This window comes from Nicotiana tabacum, chromosome 7 (assembly GCF_000715075.1).
Source record: "Nicotiana tabacum cultivar K326 chromosome 7, ASM71507v2, whole genome shotgun sequence".
Lineage (NCBI taxonomy): Eukaryota > Viridiplantae > Streptophyta > Magnoliopsida > Solanales > Solanaceae > Nicotiana > Nicotiana tabacum.
Genome location: NC_134086.1, coordinates 65,238,404 through 65,252,838, shown reverse-complemented (window position 1 = coordinate 65,252,838; position 14,435 = coordinate 65,238,404). Strand labels below are relative to the sequence as shown.

General features: G+C 37.3%; 1 non-coding gene across 1 annotated transcript; it reads left to right on the top strand.

Annotated features, from left to right (window-relative positions):
* The first annotated feature begins 4,372 nt into the window (after nucleotides 1–4,372).
* Nucleotides 4,373–4,479, top strand: LOC142162534 (small nucleolar RNA R71). Its single transcript, XR_012693784.1, has one exon. It is a non-coding gene; the product is annotated as a small nucleolar RNA R71 (small nucleolar RNA).
* The last annotated feature ends 9,956 nt before the right edge of the window (nucleotides 4,480–14,435 follow it).

The window sequence follows — 14,435 nt, the reverse complement described above, 5'->3', positions numbered from 1 at the left end:
ATTTATAACTTACTCACTTACTCTAACATAAATGTCAATGATATTACCTTTCCTTCATGAATCAAGTGCCATCATACAACAATAGAGAGTAGTTCCACATACAATAGACATTAAAACAATTAGATCCTCAAGATAGAAAGAATTCGCTCACTATCAGAAACAACATTCATATGCCACAAAAGACGTATCATAGCCTTGCCTGTAGTGTACTACTCTACTTATTGAGCTCATTCAATCAAGGATCAAGTAGGTAGGACTTTAGTGGTTGTAATGTAGGCTGCGAGACGGGTAGGATACATTTAGATATAAGAGTGACTACACCTCCCTAAGCACTTTAATACATACAGTTTACCTTTCAAAACCCCACACTTATGTCAAATCATAACTCCACCTTCACATCAATATACATTAACTTCCTACTTCTATAAGCATAATTACATCAAGATTTACCACTATCAACGAATATATGCACATCAATACAACTATATTTCTCTTTTCTTATTTAATTCAAGTGGCTCTTACTTTTTTAAAATATTGCACCTTCAACTTTTACAAAATCCAAATCAACCACCCCACACTTCAACTATAAATTCAAGTGCTCACGAAAGGTACAAAGTTCAAATTAATAGTAAATTCAAACAAATGGGTAATGCTTGAAATGTGGTTGCCAAAGAAAACATGATTACATGCTCAAAGAGGTTAACTTAGATACTTCACAATTAGGTGGGTAAAACATATATCTGGCTCACAAGAGATGCCTATATCACTTTTAAGACTAAATAAAACTACTATTTTACTTTGCAAACACACAGGGCAAGTTTTAGACATCAAATGCAATGCATATAACACAAAACCTCACATACACATGGCACATAACTCACTCAGGATTGGACTCATCAAGACACTCTAGTCAAAGAAGTTAAACAAAGTTAAGATCATACAATTTAAGGTACTTATACAAGAGTCAAAAACTGAGCCTAAGCGTCACAACTAAAGTACTCACTATTCTCAAGGTATAACAAAGTCAAGAGATATTGCTTCAATTCAAATCATAGCACAAGGTTCCCTACTCCTAACAAATATAAAAACTAACTACACTCAGTTTAAACAAAAACCTTGGAAAAAAAACCACGACCCAAAAAAACCAAGGGAAAATAATACACTACCTAACAAAAGAAAATCTTTATGTTCTTTTTCCTTCGACTTTAATCCCTCAAGAAACCTGTCGTTATGATATCCATCATCGGAAAAAGTCAATTTTTTTATATTTTTTCATTTGTTTTCTATATCTAACTACTAACACTAACAAAAGCAAAACTAACTAATATACATACAACATACAACTATCCCCCACCCCACATTTTAAGTTGTGGTATATCCCCATGACACACAATTAAAAAGTATATGGTAGCGAAAACTTCCCTGAATATTTTGTCAGGATCTGAATCAAAGTCGGGATCTATTCTTCACGCCCGAACTCGTGCACACATCCATGCGGACAACTTCTTCTCAACTTCTTGGGGTACACCCCACACTTTTGTTTTTCACTCAATGTTGCCTTCTCTTTCATGCCCTTCACCTTCCACTCAACACTTGCAATTGGATTCTCCTTTTTCACCCCCATTTCTACATCTATCTTGAAAGTCATTTTCTCCTCACTCACTCTAAAAATGAGTTTTCTTTCATGTATATCTAATATAGCTCTACCCATTGCTAAGAATGGTCTTCCTAAGATGAGGGGGCCTCCTTGTTCTCCTCCATTTTTACCACTATAAAATCTACAGTAAATACGAACTCATCCACCCGCACTAAGATATCTTCCACTATCCCCTCGGGTGTTATAGTCGTTTGGTCTACTAGCTGCAAAGATATTGGTGCAAACCTTATCTCTTCAATCTCATTCTCCAGCTTCCTATAAATAGCAAAGGCATTAGATTAATTAATGTACCAGAATCACATAAAGACTTATAATTAATAGACCCTAAAGAGCAAGGTATAGTAAAGGCTAAATACCTAGACAACCACTTAAACTTGGCTTCAGTTTTTATTTTAACACCTTAAACTTAGGTTAGCACCTATTGAATACTCTAACTCCAATAATGTAAACATATTAAATGCCTCATGTAAAATGCCTAAGTAAATTCAGCCACGTGAGCTGCATGCACAACAGTGTGGCAAAATGGACGAACTAAAAAATGCCATATGACTTTTGAAGATAAAAAAAAGACCTTTGAGAAAACCCAAAAAAAAAAAGGAAACAAAACAAAAGAAAAACAAAATAGCAAAATAACTTCTTCCGTAACTCCATTGTAGCCACTAACATGTCCCGAGTCTTTCAATCTCTACCATCCTTACAATTTTAAGATTCCCCAAAACATTCCTTTTCAGACCCTGTTTTCTTCCATGGCCCCCAGCCCCTACGATTTTTAAACTTTTTTCTATCGGCCTCCGTTGCCCTACCTCCTCCCCCCCCCCCCAACCATGTCTTCATCTTGGTAGACACACCTTCATATTTCCCCCCACCTCACACAACTATTAGATCCTTGTATCAGTATAATCAACAACTATTTTTTAATCTAACCAAAAAGAATAAATAGAAAAATAAAGAATGAATTGAAAATTGGTAAGTAAAGAAGATCTTGAGGAGAAGGCCATAAGAATATTGAAAAAGAAGATGAGAATAGTGAAATGCAAAAGTAAATGAGTATGATCTTGGCCATGATAGTTAAACTTTAGAATATGCCGGAATTCTCATTACCGGCCAACACTAGTTTGGCCACCGACATTATTCTGTTCATGTAATGCCAGGAGCAATTTTTTTCTATTTAATTTGATGTTATTTATGTTATATTAGAAAATTGTTGCAATTATTATAATTGATTAGTGAATTATTTAAGGTGTGTCAATGGAGTAGTGATTATAAGAAGAGAGAAGGGAGAAAGGAAAGGTTGATTTGGTGGTGGGAGAGACGAGGAAGAGAAAGAAAAAAAGATGTGCCTTTTTGGAAAAGAAAAGGAAAAATCTAATTTGAGACCCATTCATGTGCGATGAAGAATATTGGTTTTGTCACATCAGTGTTTGTATGTAATAGGTATATTTTTATTGAAGTTGGAGTGTTCAATAGGTATTAGTGTGAGTTGAAGTGCCAAAATGGAAATTGGAGTCAACTTTAACTGGTTGTCTAGGTATTTGGCCTATAGTAAAACTCTTTGGATCTCCACACTTTTTGTGGGAGTTTGTTTTACAATATTGCACTGCACTGCTCTATGAGCTTAACCGCTGAGGTCTCTTCTATTTTCCTCTTCTTTTTCATGATCTCCTTCAAGAATTTGGCATAAACTAGCATTTGCGATAACACTTCAGTGAATGACAAATTTACATTAACCTGTTTCAGCATATCCAGAAATCTCTCAAACTTCTTGTCCAGCTTTTCTCTATGCAGGTTTTGGGGAAAAGGTAAAACAGACATGTGCTTGCTCTCTTCATGTTCCTCCCTTCTCGAATTCTCTTCCTTCTTCTTTTCCTCAGCTCACTTCTTGCCTTTCTTCTTCTTATCAACTTTAATTTTCAGCTGCTCCCCACTTTCTTTTTCAAGTATCACCTCTTTTTGGATCGGAGTGGGATCTTTCAACACTTTTCTGCTGCTCAAGGTCACAACATTCACCGTTTCTTTGGGATTTCTCTCAGTATCAGCAGGGAGAGTTCCTGAAACCCTCTAAGATAATATTGTTGCAATTTATCCCACTTGATTCTCTAGATTTTGAATTGCTACCGCATGAGCATCTAGCCTCTTATCTGTCTTAACAATGAAGGCTTTCATTAGATCTTCTAAACTAGGCTGATTGTACTGCTGAGGCTCTTCGGCCTCGGCTGATTCACAAAAGCAGGAACTCCTTGTCCCTATAATTTGGGGTTGTTTTGTTGCCATGCATTTGCAGTACCCCTAGGTGAACTCCATGAAAAATCGGGGTGCTTCCGACCCATTGCATTAAAGTTATAATTCCACATAGCATTCACTTCCTCAGTTGAGGCTTGACACTCATGAGTATGGTGTCCTCTTCCACATATATCACACACTGCGCGAGGCTCATTTTGTATCGAGGCTAAGGTTAGCCTCCATATTTCTTTGGCCATAGCATCAAGTTGTACCTGCACAGATGTATTAGCATCAACTTGGTGAACACCAGTTGATCTTCTTCTATCAGCACTCTCAAAGGGCCACTGATTTGCATCTTCAGACAACTCATCAATAATTGTAACTATCTCCTCTGGAGTCTTCTTCATCAATGGGCCTCTAGCTGCATTACTCAATGTTCTACATGAGGCCAGTGCCAATCCATCCCAAAAGTCCTGGAGTTACATCCAGAGTTCAATTCCACTATGTTGACATTTTCAAACAATCTCCTTAAACCTCCCCCAAGCTTCAAAAACAGTTTCAGTCTCTTTCTGGCAGAAGTTATGGATTTCACTTCTAAACTTGTCCGTCTTAGCTGATGAGAAATATTTATCAAGAAATTTTCTAGTCATCTCATCCCATGTTCTAATTGATCCCGTAGGCAATCTTCGAAGCCATTGCTTTTGCATCATCTTTGAGTGTGAATGGGAATGCTCTTAAATGTACTGCATCTTGTGAAACACCATTGTATTGAAAGACATTCATAATCTCCTCGAAGTCCATTAGATAGTTGTTTGGATCTTCGTTTGGCTTTCTTCTGAAGACACAACAATTTTGAAGGGTTTGAAGCAACCCTTGCTTCAACTCAAAATTGTTAGCTGCAACTGGAGGTGGTCTCACACTTGATAAGCCTTGGTTGTAGAGCGGTCTAGCATAATCACCAAGTGGTCTCCCAGCACCGGGAGCTATGTTCCGAACTGGTCTGGAACCAAAGGTTGATTTTGAGCAATTCTCCGAGCCCTCTCCTCTTCGTAGGAAATTTTCACATCTCTTAAAGCTGCTTCCTCATCATCCCTTGCAACTTTCTCTCGTTGTTGGTCTGCCTCTCTTGCAACCAAATCTACATTATCATCATTCCCAACCATAATTTTTTTGGTTGAGGATTACCCAACCTTTTCTATATTCTCAGGGAGATTTCTTTCCTTCCCCATCTATCGCAGTTGTTTCTCGATTTATGGTTCGTATGGTAGCTCTTCCTTCCTGGACGATCGAGTCATGCACCACTCCAACCTGTGACCTACGCACTGTCAAAGAACACCAAACATAAAAAGGGGAAAATAAAATAAAAAGAAATTCTTGAATTAGCACTACAAACTATTTCCAACACTATTGATTTCCAAGCCACGATAACAATGCCAAAATTTGACGAGCGCAAAACACATACTTAAATATGCTCGCTAGTCGAATATAGTATAATATAATATCGTATCTACAGGGATTGGAGTTAAACAGTATTATCATAGTTTATAGCTAGATTTCTATCCAAGATGATCAAAAATTGAGACTTTTGTGATTAATACTAAAATTAACTAAGAGTCTACGGTTATTGACTAATGACAGTCGAACAAGAAGCAAGCAAAGAAGGTTATTAGTGGGAAAAATAGGGGTTTATAGGATAGGTGCAAGATAATTGTCTGAGATTTAACTCTAGATAATTCACTTCTAATGTTCAAGTGAGTCTCTTGAATTTACTCAATTATCAGTTCACACGTTCAGTAGAAACTCCTCTCTCGATTAAGTCTCAACCTCACAAGATGAACCAATTTAAGTCCGGTGAAGATATGTAAGAATGCATAGTGGATTGGTCTTTAGGAGAACCTCTCTCGATTATCCTCCTAACTAGGTTTAATCAATAATTCAACTAGCATCTTCCGATTATTAAGAAGAATTAAAGAATTCAACCAACGATATAATGCAAATATATCATAAGTTATGCCTCTCTCGATTACATGAACATGTGAATATAGATGTAACAATTAAATCATCCAAAAATGCTTCAATACATAAAACTAGAGTTATAATCCACAAAGAATCATCAATACACCAAATCCATCAAACCCTAAAGAGAACTACTCCATAGAAATGGAGTAATTCATCACAAATATGTTTAAAGTATAGAAAAACATAAAACAATCCAAATTCGTGCCTTGAGTGAGGATTGAATGATAAGTTCCTTTTGCTCCATAGAATTTGGCTTTCTCAAGCCCAAATGGGTATTGCACAAATCAAGTAATATATGCTCAAGTCGGGTCTTGCTATCTCTAGATTTGACCCTTTAATTGGGGCTATCAATTTCTTGAGTTCACCCCAATTCCTTGTTAGCCAAGTTTTCCTAAATCTAGTCTCTCTTTCTCAAGCAAAGACTAGGTCATAGGCATGAATCAATATTTGCAACTATTAATTCTAGGATTTAAGCATAAACATGGCTAAATATCACTAACCCAATCACAAACAAGCCCTAAAATTAAATACCCATTAAGTACCCATACTAGGGTTGAGCCACAACCCTAACTAAAGATTTAGCTACTCATAAAAAATAAAATAAAAATAAGAAGAAATTATGATAGAAAGCATAATCATTGATTAAACAAAGAAAATCTAATATTAAATCTAATACAAAATTACTCAAAGAAGTAAATAAAACTGCTCAGGGGCACCTCTACAAACTAAACTTAACCTAAAAATGACAGAAAGTTCTATTTATACTAAGCTAAAAATATCGGACAAAAATACCCCTACTAAGGTTGTGCGGCCGTATAATTCTGGTGCAGTCCGCACAATGGGCTCATGTAGCCGCACAATTATCGTGCGGTCCACAGTCTTTAGGTATTTAAACTAGGGACTTCAGGATTCTGCGATCTGCATAAAAGTGGGTGCGGCTGCACTTCTGATTATGTGGCCGCACAAAAGTGGTGCAGTCCGCACTCTTCTACTTTTGGTCTTTAACCAACTCTCTGATTCTTCAATCTTGTGAACCACATAATAATAATTGTGGACGCACTTGACTTCCTACGGCCACACAATTTTGGCGCAGTCCGCAGTCCTTGAGCTGACCAAAACACTATTATGTGAATCTCACTTCTGCGGCCGCACTAGAATTGTGTGGTCCACACTGCTAGCCTTTTTGCCCAGTTTTCGTTCTTGTTCACTTTTGATTCCTTTATGAGTTTATTTTGACTTCTTTGGCTCGTTTCCCAATATTCCTGCAAATAAGCACATTTTATTAGTACCCGGGAATACCTTTAAGCATTTTTGAGCTAAAACACAAGTAAAAGAGAGCAAATAAGCGGTCAAAATCCCTACTTATCAGGTAATCAATGCGTGATGTTTCACATTCGAGGAAAGTCAATCGACAGTTGGCACGTGTTCGAAGTCAAAACGACGTGACTGATAGGATGTTCCCTTGATTCATCTCGATTGTAACGTACGAAAGAAGGAATCGAGGTTAATTTATCGCTTTCCATCACTTCAATAAATTTACTTTCCAAAAAATGAGGGGACTATCTGTGTACAAGTAAAATCAGGGGTAGAGTTTTTCCCGATTTCTCGATGAGAGAACGAAGGGGAAGCACGACTCGACGTGGTTAAAATCGAAGATAGGAACCCCTCGAATCGAGATTCAGGAAGGATGAACGATATATCTGAGTTCGGACACGGCAAAGCGATATATCCTGACCGAGTATGGCTTATGAACCTCGGGAGACGTGGTGAATAGATATGCATGACGGATAGGGGATCGTAATTCGCCCTCAATCGTATTTTACGGCACGCAATCCCGTTCGGTATCAATTATAGATCAATAATTATCGGAAAAATAAGATTTTTTACCTTTCTTAAACTTGTATTAGGACTGACATTCTCCTACAATATAAACTAGAAGTTTTTCTTTAGTATGACATATTGTAACAAGCAATTCAATCCAATAAAAGTTTACTTTTGTCTTCTAGCTATTGTTCAAGACATACTCACTTATTCTTTTCTGCACGCATGACCGAGCTTGTACCGAGGGTCCGATCGAGGACGAGCTCCACTGTTCAATCTAAGATCAGGCTTGGTCATTACATTGTGATCGATTTGATTGTTTATTTTGTCTTTAATTCACCTATATGTTATTTATAATTATTCGTATTGAATTAAACCACGTATCCTTTAAACCGCGTATAAATTTAATTGTTACTCATTTTTTGGGATAAATATATCTAAAAATGACCAATGCTCTTTTAATTTTTTTATAAGATTAATTAAACAAAATTGTATATTAGAAGGGCAAATAAGTTCGTTTACAATTTTTTATTTAATAATAAATAAGTTAAAGTTGTTGGAAAATTAAAATAAAGAAGGTGTTACGAAAACCATAAGAAAGGTTACTGTGATGAAGTCAAATGTGAGAGTCCGGAACCCAATTGTGGTTCTTTTGGACTCAAAATACATAAATAGGTGGGGGAAAAAGGTAACATTTTTATGTATAGCGCCACAATACTTGGCGCTATACAGTAACGTTAACTGTGTCGTTACTGTATAGCGCCAAGTATTGTGGCGCTATACTGAAAAAGCTGACACGCCCAGGTATAGCGCCACAATACTTGGCGCTATATATAAGTTTTATATATAGCGCCTGGTATTTTGGCGCTATACTCCTTTTTCCTGGCCCTATCAACAATTCATGACTTCAATAATTCAAAAGCATATAGTGCCAACTTTTTGGGCGCTATATATATATATATATATAAAAAATTCTGGCTAGCCATTTACTATATAAAGAGGTTAGGATTGTATAGAAATTCATTCAAAAAAAATTTAACTCTTGTTGAAACGTTTATTGTTGTTAAATTCTCTAACATTTTTATTACGTCTAAAGAGCGTAGAATAAGAGTTTCATTATATTGGAGGGGGGGGGGGTGAGGTTGTGATGGAGAATAACTCCATGGGCTACAGTTTACCTGCTCAGTGTCATGTTAAATTGCCACTTACAATAGAGTACGATAAATTGATATCGTTGTTATGCAAAAAATGAGTGTGAGGAAACGTTCAGTGATACTTAAAGTAACTGGAAGATATCCATATTCCGCCACTCCACAAGAGGTTGTTTTTTACTCGAAGTTTAACATCAACGATGATGAAACTTTGAGTGGTTTTTTGAGGACTCCGGACAAATGCCGGGAATTTATTGTAATCACAATGTTGGAGATGTACGTGAAGGTTGAAGCCATTCCAAAAAACGAGATTGTGCGTAGTAGAGATAACCCCCAATCATCGGGTGATTATTCTGGAGCAGTTTTTGCCGGACAGGTTCCGGATGAAAGAGTTTTCCTTGATTTAAACTTATCACCGACGGCGAATGAGCAGCGAGAAAATAATTTATACCCTGCTTTCCATAATTCACAAGACAAGTGGTAAACTTCAATTTTTATTTGTGTTAATTATGTATATTTTTGGCGTATTGAATTTGTATTAACTCTCATATATTTAATAGAGGGTATCGGCCGAATATGAATTTTACAAGTGGCCCATCCGGTAGTCATCACCTAATTGAAAACGTCCATCATGGAATTTTATCACATTACGACTTGTAAGTGAAGTGATATAGCCATATGGAAAGCATTTATTAATTCAGTAGCTTATATTTTGTTGGTTGTGCAGTGAAAACGAGCAAGTTGAACCACCCGTACTCACTCAATTGACCGAAAATGACATATTACATCGGGAGCTGGAAGATGCACATAGTGAGGAACGAAACAGTGATTACGATAACAATGCCGATGAATCCGGAGACGAGACACCCTTTTTTCGTGAGGATGGTGATGAGCAGGATGAGGAGGAAGGACCTGATTTGAAGAGAGACCCCCCTAGACGAAGAATGTACGAGTCTGAAGTGCCGTTTTATTCAAGGGAGATTCCTTACATTGATAACTTGCCAACCGTGCCGGATGTGGAAGCTCTCACAAGGATTTTGATGAAATCCGAACAACAATGTGGGATGAGTCTAGACCAACGGTGCTTGCAAAGGGGATGCTTTTTCCTGATAAAGCGCGCTTAAGCAGGGCTTGTAAAATGAACAACGTAAAAGAGTATCGTGAGATGCAGTTATGGGAGTCAAGTTTGATGGTATACAAGGTTGTTTGCCGCAGGTGGTTTTGGCCATGTAATTGGATGTTGCATGAGACCAAGAAGAAGACAGGTATGTGGAAAGTGGGTAAATACATTCCTACCCACACATGCGAAATGGACACATTCAACGGGAATCACTTCAACTTGGATATTGACTTGATTTCTCTTGTACTTATTCCGCACCTCGAAGCGTCCATAAGGTATACAATCAAAGAGTGCATTACATCAGTCCACCAGAAATATGGCTATACCATTATGAAAAGAAAGGCATTTCTCGGGCGCAAACGAGCGTTTCAAATTGTGTACGGTAATTGGGATAAGTCATTTGCATCTCTGCCAAAGTACATGGCCGCACTGCAGCACTTTAACCCCGAGACAGTTGTTGAATGGAAGCTTGAGCAGAGTTCAGGAACACCAGAATACATATTCAATTACGTGTTTTGGGCGTTTAAGCCAGCAATTTATAGTTTTTCGCATTGCCAGCCCGTAATATCCATAGACGGAACTCATGTTTATGGAAAGTACGATATCAAGCTATTGATAGCCGTGGAAGTGGATGCTAATGGACAGATATTTCCTCTAGCTTTTGCTGTTTGTGCCAATGAAAGCACAGAGACGTGGACGCTATTTTTGAACCACCTGAAAGAGCACGTTGTCAAACAACGTTCAGGTATTTGTCTAATATCTGATCGGCACGGTGGTATATTAAGTTCTATGGAGAACTTGCTTGCATGGCAAGAACCTTATGTATACCACCGTTACTGTGTGAGGCACTTTAAGGCCAATTTCCAGAAGGCACATCCCAACAAGGATCTACATGATTTGATGTGGATGGCAGCAACGGACCACCACCAACATAAATTCCGGAGGCATATGGATTCTATCAGGCAAGAAGACAAGGCAGCCTATCGTTGGTTAATGCGACCTGACCCTGAAAAGTGGATGTTGCATGCAGATGGTGGCAGACGATGGGCAATTATTACTGCAAATATGTCAGAGTCCTTCAACGGGTTATTGAAGTCGGCAAGAGGATTGCCCGTCACAGCCATAGTGCGGATGTCGTTCAAGCAGATGGCGGAGAGGTTTGTTGAATGGTCTGCAGCTGCAACGGAATTGATGGAGAGGGGTGTTGAATTTATGCTAGTGCTAATGCAGAGATTTGAGAAATACAAACGGCGAGCACATTGACATTCATTTTTTGCAGTATGATAACGAAAGAGGTATTTTTGAAGTTCGCACCGCTATCCATAATAATCGGGGTAATAATGTACATGCCCTAAATGAATCAGCAAGGTTATGCTCCTGTGGGAAATGGTTCATCTACCACATGCCTTGCTCACATGCCATTAAGTGTTTTCAACGTGTTGATTATGCGGAGACCAACTATGTTAATCAACAATATAGTGTTTCCAAGTACCTAAACACATATAGTGGTCAATTGCAGCCAGTGGGTGCTGAGTATTATTGGCCTCCAGAACCATTTAAAATGGTGTGTAACAAGTCCTATTTGCGTAAAAGACAGGTGCAGAAGAGAACGCGTATACAAAACCAAATGGATGTTAGTGACACCGTTTATGCGCGCAAATGTGGTATATGCTCGCAAACAGGACACGACCGTCGTAAATGTCCTTCATCTGGTTTGGGTGGCAAAACTAATCAAGCTCGTGGTGGGTGTTCTTCTAGTGTACCTAACTACCCATGAGTTGATGTTGTAATAATTAGTTGTTATGTCTATGTTGCAAGATTTATGAAATAAAATTATGCTTGTTAACTATGATTTGTAGTTTCCCATTTTACCTATTTAAATAATAATTTAATAAAATTATCTATATATTTATTATGTGTGCGTTGTCTTATCGAATTGAAAAAGATGACCAACTGACATAAAGTTGTCTTGTCAACATCATGATATTTAACACGCAAAGTATAACGCCATTAGATAGTACGTTATGTGTGTGTTGTCTTGTTGAACTGAAAAAGCTGACCAGTTGAAATAAAGTTGTCTTGTCAACATCATGATATTTAACATGCAAAATATAGCGCCATTAGATAGTACGTTATGAGTGTGTTGTCTTGTCGAACTGAAAAAGTTGACCAGCTGACATAAAGTTGTCTTGTCAACATCATGATATTTAACACACAAAGTATAGCGCCATTAGATAGTACGTTATATGTGTGTTGTCTTGTCGAACTGAAAAAGCTTACCAGTTGACATAAAGTTGTCTTGTCAACATCATGATATTTAACACGTAAAATATAGCACCATTAGATAGTACGTTATGTGTGTGTTGTCTTGTCGAACTAAAAAAGCTGACCAGCTGACATAAAGTTGTCTTGTCAACATCATGATATTTAACACGCAAAGTATAGCTCCATTAGATAGTACGTTATGTGTGTGTTGTCTTGTCGAACTGAAAAAGCTGACCAGCTAACATAAAGTTGTCTTGTCAACATCATGATATTTAACACGTAAAATATAACGCCATTAGATAGTACATTATGAGTGTGTTGTCTTGTCGAACTGAAAAAGTTGACCAGCTAACATAAAGTTGTCTTGTCAACATCATGATATTTAACACACAAAGTATAGCGACATTAGATAGTACGTTATATGTGTGTTGTCTTGTCGAACTGAAAAAGCTGACCAGCTGACATAAAGTTGTCTTGTCAACATCATGATATTTAACACGTAAAATATAGCACCATTAGATAGTACGTTATGTGTGTGTTGTCTCGCCTATAAATAATGGGCTCATTGTAGTTATTTTGTGTGCTCAAAATTTACTAAAAGCAAATATTTTATTAAAAGTAAGGTTTTTTTTTACTAAAAGCAAATATTTCACAAATGGCTCAACCTCTTCGTCCACCAAAGTGCAACTGTGGAAAAGCATGCTTGATGCAAAATTATTAGGACGATGGTGAAGTTGGACGCCGCTACTGGCACTGTATGAACCAGTTTTACAAGGTTCCCGGCGAACCTATTTGTGATTTTGAGGAATGGGTTGATGAACCATGTTATCAGGAATGTTACAGAGAACAACTGTAGTTTCTTCATAATATGTGTTTAAGACAACGGAAACATGAAAAAGAAAGTAATAATTATTGCAGACTTGAGGGCGAAACTGAAGGAGGTGGGAGAAGAAAAATGGAAAACACAATGGAATTGTGAAGCACAAAAGGAACGTAAAAAAAATAGAGGTGACGAAACTGAAAGAGGTAGAAGAAGAAAAATAACAACTGGAAGAACGATTTAAGTGGTTGGAGCGGAGAATAAATAGTAACCGGGGCTAAACATTGGAATATATGTGTTTAGTGTATTTTTCATATTTCATATATTTTTATTATGTTGGTCTGCTATGTTTGTGTTTGTGATTGTGTTTGTGTTGTAGTAATGTTTTCCTTGTTTGTTGTACTAAATTTTATTTTAATTGAAGTAGAAGTTAAGTTTAAGTGCTTGTGTTGTACTAAATTTTATTTTAATTGAAGTGAAAGTTAAGTTTAAGTGCTTGTGTTGTACTAAATTTTATTTTAATTGAAGTGGGAGTTAAATTTAAGTGCTTGTGTTGTTCTAAATTTTATTTTATGAAACAATCAAACGAATGGAGAACTAAAAAAAGTAATGGGCATATTCGATTAAATATTGTTGTTAATGTATACAAAAATATTATTTACACCATGTCAATGTGTCCCGCATCCGGTGTGTCTCAATGCAGCCGCTGGCCTAAGGCGCATCCCCTCCCGCCCGGGTACGCTATCAGGATCATCATCATCAAGTCGTCTCCTTATAGACGAATGCAGCGCAGGATGACATGTATCGGTGGTGCTGTCAGCTCCAGTAGAAGGCTACATAATAATATGAAACTTAGTATAGAAAACTACATAGCAATTCACAACAATTTATATTGTCTTACCATCATCGTCTCTAGATCCTGAATGTAGTTGTCACACCTCCTTTTTCCGGCACCGCTAGGGTACAATGAGTTTTTTCAATTAAAGGACAATCAAAACGGGATTTGTTTATTTATTTCAGAGTCGCCACTTGGGAGATTTTAGGGTGTCCCAAGTCACCAATTTAATCCCGAATCGAGGAAAAGAATGACTCTGTATTACAGTCCGCGAACCATAAATCCGGATAAGGAATTCTGTTAACCCGGGAGAAGGTGTTAGGCATTCCCGAGATCCATAGTTCTAGCACGGTCGCTCAACTGTCATATTCGGCTTGTTTATCTGATTTTATATACAATTATGAGCTTATGTGCAGATTTTAACTCTTTACCGCTTTCATTATTATTATTATTATTTTACACTTTCATTATTATTATTATTATTTTACAGGGAATTGCAACGTTGTGAAAATGTATTTCGAACCGCG